Source organism: Corvus brachyrhynchos, unplaced genomic scaffold, assembly GCF_000691975.1.
Source record: "Corvus brachyrhynchos isolate BGI_N302 unplaced genomic scaffold, ASM69197v1 scaffold565, whole genome shotgun sequence".
In the NCBI taxonomy this organism is placed as follows: Eukaryota; Metazoa; Chordata; class Aves; order Passeriformes; family Corvidae; genus Corvus; species Corvus brachyrhynchos.
Window position 1 is genome coordinate 287,549 of NW_008237911.1, and position 4,622 is coordinate 292,170.

Genomic DNA, 4,622 nt, shown 5'->3' on the forward strand with positions numbered 1-4,622 from the left:
GCAGGAAATAGTTCTTGGGTATGGTTTACATTTTATTTGAAGCATTTTGTTTTCACAGGGTGCTCCTCTCCTTTCACTTTCATTGCTCTCAGAGCTTGTGCAGTTCAAAAGAGGCTAAAATTAGGCTCAAACCACAGAAGTTTTGTGTCGCAGAGCCCCTTCCTCCTGCAGGCTTTCCCTGGTACCTGCTGTCCCCTGCTGTCCCCACCAAGCATCGCCCTGACCCCTCCTCCCTCTGCTGGCAACAGGGGCTCCCCATCTGCTGTGTCTTACAGCCCAATCCACCAGAAAACCCAAAAATAAGGATGGGAGATGACTTGAGGAGGTATTTTAGAGTCGACGCAGTGTTTCAGTAGCTGCACTATTGATTGTTGGCCTTGCTGCACTTTTCCTTTCTGTGCCATATGAGTTTAACTCTGTGAACCCCACCAGACATTTAGATTTGCCTGGGATTCTTCCCCCCATAAATCACATTCGGTGTAGACATTTTGTCCCCATCTTTTCTGGATTATCTGGGTGGCTTTTTGCAGATCCAGCTGGGTATTTGCTGGCAGGTTTTTTGACCACTGCTAAGACATGCAGCTTCCCCCCAGGCTGGTTGTCAGCTAACCACCAGTAATGATTCCCATTTTTAGTGTGCCCCTTTCAAGTTGCATCACCTTTTATTATTTAGCTATTTGTAATCTCTTTCTTTCACTTTCATAAAGGTTTTTTGGGGGGCTTTAGTTGAGGACTAAGTCACAATTCCCACTTGTATATACTTTTAAAAAAAGTTGTGCCTCATTAACTGAGTTAATTCTTGCCTAATTGTAATAGCAAAGCAATAAAATTCAATCCCTACAACAATGTGATGCTGTAACTTCCTTTCCTCTCTCTGATGGAGCACTGGGCTACCTGCCAAGGAAGTTAAATGAAAATAGGAAACAATTGGAACAAATAAAATCTATTTCTGAGATTTAGATATAGTTTTCTTGAGTTTTTTGCTTGGTTTTCGGTTTTTGGGTTTGTTTTTTTTTTATATTCTGTTATTACTCGATTCAATTTTTTACTTTCTGTTCCCAGCTTCTCTTGTGCATGCGGGTTTTTGCAGACAGAGGAGTTGGCACACTGAGAAATTATTTTTCTGCCCCTTTTTACCTCTTCTTCATATATAAGCAGTCCTCTTCATATAAGGTTCTATAGGGTTTTTGTGAAAAATCAGGTATATCAGATACCACCAAAAATCTGTATGGGAGCACCTCCCCAGCATGGACTATCTAAATAACCAATTAAGCCAAAAAAAAAATCAAATTCCTTCAAACAAATATAAAATAAAGATCAAATTAAAGTAAACCTCTGTCCCAGCCATCAGAATTGTAACACAGCTTTATCAATCTCCTGCTGCAAGGTAAGAGATCCCATCAGAAGAAGAACAGAAGGAAAACACTGAAGCTGAAGAAGTCAGAGACCTTTGCTAGTCTTAACCTCCAAAACTAGGTGCATTCTTTTTCCCTTCTCTTGTGATTTCTATTCAATATATCCTCTTTCTATCAATATATCCTCTGCTGAAGCATAACTGGCTAAGCTAAGCATTTAGACTGAAAAAAAGAGATTTAGTAGCACCCGCACGCTAAGCAGCTCCTCCACGCTTAAGATAATGTTGGCTGATGGGGATGCAGCTCTGCTGTGTACACCAGGTTCCACCATCTCAACAAGTGTTTGGAGGCATTATGTGTATAAACATCATGAACACAAGCAGCTCTTTGGCCTGTTCTCTCTGCCTGCCACGACACCTACTGCTGTTTGGGTTTTAGGTGCTCTGTCTGGACTGCATTTTTGTGTGTCCAGTCTGTTTTTAACCATGACAAGCACAGCACCAAAAGAACCCTTTCTCCCACTCTATCTGCTTCAATGTTTTCACTGGGATCTGTTCTGTGCCTTTTCAGAGGAACCTCTTTCACAGGATTTCTTCCCAAGCCCAAATCTTTACCTTTAGTACAGGTAATTACTGGCTGTTAAATGACCTCCTCCTGAGTCCTTGCAAGGATTTTGGCTATGGCCTTTTGTGGCTAAGTGCCTGCTAGAAGAGTGCTAAAATTACAGATTAAATAATTTGCTGCTCTCAACAGGAAGATCCCATGGGTCACGGTAGACTGTGCTCCTCCAGAAGACAGAACAAAAGTTTTCCATCTTGTGGGAAACCAGTGGAACAACCAACTTGGATATTTTTCTCCTAATCCTTTGGAATTTACAATCTGAAATTTAGATCACACACTCTTTTCATCCGTGTCCTTGATGTCTGTGCAGGATCTGACTCAAACAGGCACAGAGCCAAATGAACCAATGGTCAAAAATGTCTTAGTGGCTTCCCAAAAGGGAAACTTTCAGACTTATCTGCTACTATCCTATCATTTTATCAACAGGAATTCTTTCTCCAAGTAACCATTCTTGTCACTCTGTAAAACATATTGAGTTTGCTGTGACAGGTCTGGCTGTGTGTAGTTACTGTGATACTGAAAGTATAAAACTTTTAAAATATCCTTGAAATATTTTTAAAATATTTAACAAGTAAAAGTTTTATGGGCTTGGATCACCAGATATATGAAATCTACTTGATGTTTTAGGCTAAATGTTAGTCCTATATCTTGAGAGAGAGGTTGCCACTACTATGCAGAGAAAAGCTCTATCTTCCAGTGCAAAGGAATCTGAAAAAGCTCAGAGGGTTGTCAGAAATTTCACCTACAGTTTGTGAAAAGCTGATTAATTTTCCAGTGGGAGAGTGAGAGAAAAAAAAATTTAAAATATCTGGTTTAGTCCCAGAAATACCAAGCTCAGTAATATCGGAGGCAGGAGTAGAGGACTCAGGGGAAGCATTCCTGTTTCCTTCATTTAGCCTTAGCAGGGTTTGGACACAGGGTAAAGTTACCCCTCTCTCCAGAGATGCTGTGCAGGGGCTTGGATGTGGAATGGGAGCAGTGCATTATAAATCTCTTTGCAGAACATGAGAGTGTAAGATTCTTGGAAGAAAAATACACCGGCTCTTGTGTCATTTAAGGGTTGTGGCATTTCCAACCCCTCAGTAATTGCCTAGCTCTTTGCATTTGTGAGAAACCAGAATGAGATGCCTTAAAAGGGGGTTCTGCATATTGTAAAAGTCCAACTGCAGCTCGGAGAAACACCCCTGAGACTTATTGCTACCATTAGAAGCTTAGAGTAATGTGCACATATTTTTCTTTTTAGGCCATGCACACTTTATCCAACTCTCAGAGGTAAAAGAAGAAATGTAAGAAAGAAAGGAGAAGAAAAAATGCTCTGTTAGGTACGGGGTGGGTTTTCTTCCTTGCTTTGATCTTGCCACCACGTCCCTGGCATCACACCCCATGGTGCCACAGTCCCTGGGGATCTCCTGAAGGCCAGAATTTCCCTGTGGGGCTGTGATTTCCAGCTCTGCTTCTCAGCTGCAGAAGGGTCTGAAGCAGCAGGTGTGGGTGGAGACAGCAAGGGAGGGGATTTCATTCAGGCTGGAGACCCCAAAACTCAGCTCCAGGCTTCCCTGTGGGATACCAACACCTGCACAGCCACTGCCCAGCCCTTGCTGGGGCACTGCTGGTATTGGCAAGGCTAAATGGTGGATGGTGGTGGAATACTTCATGAAGGAAAGTGCTCATCATTTAAAACTCGTTACATTTCATTCTCTGTGTGTATCTGTTGTGCCTCAGCAACAGGGGAGAGCCAAGATAGAAGCACGACTTTGTTAAATGCCTCGTTGGCTTTGGTTCTTGTTGGGTTTTTTGTTTCATTTTAGAAGATCTCAGGTCTACTTTGTAACCTAACAACTGGAAAATTTCTTCTTTCTGCTGAAACTTCTTAATGTGCCTTATGCAAAACAGTGGGAATGATTAAATCACAGCAGAGGAAAACAAATACAATGAGGGGTGTAGCTGTGGAATAATTCAGATGTTTTCACTTGGACACTAGCTATGCTCCAAAGTCAGCAGCAAAAGCAGGTTTGAAACCTCTGTCACCAAAGTCTTTCAAGAAAATAATAGTCTGACATCTCACAGAAATCATTTGGTATGGTCTGAGGCAGAAAAACCTCTCTGTGTTTTCGGCTTCAGAGTTCATGACTCACCTGGAGTCACATAGCTCTTCCCATCCCTACACTTGAAAAATCTTTGGCCTAAGAGACAAATCCTATTTTTCCCATCTCCCTGGTGTGCTGGGCACAGAGAGATGACAACCCTTGCTGGCTGTGTCTGAGGCAGACATTAATATTGCTGCAGCCTGGATCAGGGCTGATTCCCACCCAGCGTGGTCCCTCTGCCCCCAGGCTGCTCAGCCCTGCCTGTTTGTTGTCACAAAATCCTGACACCCTCTGAGAACCACAAAGTGGGGGGAAAACCCAAACTGCACATGGCTCTCCTGCTGCTCATCACCCCGTGGCTTTTCTCTAGCTCTGCACCACTCCTCCACCCTCAGCATTACAGTAACAAGAGAACAACCTGTGCAATCTGTTCGGCGGGAGAACAGCTCATACGAGGACAATTTCCTCTTCTCTGTTGTTGAATATAACTTCCCTTGGGTAGGGGGGGGTTTTGGCAGTCTGTACAAAGGCTAACAGAGACCGGAGCAGAAGCTGTAAT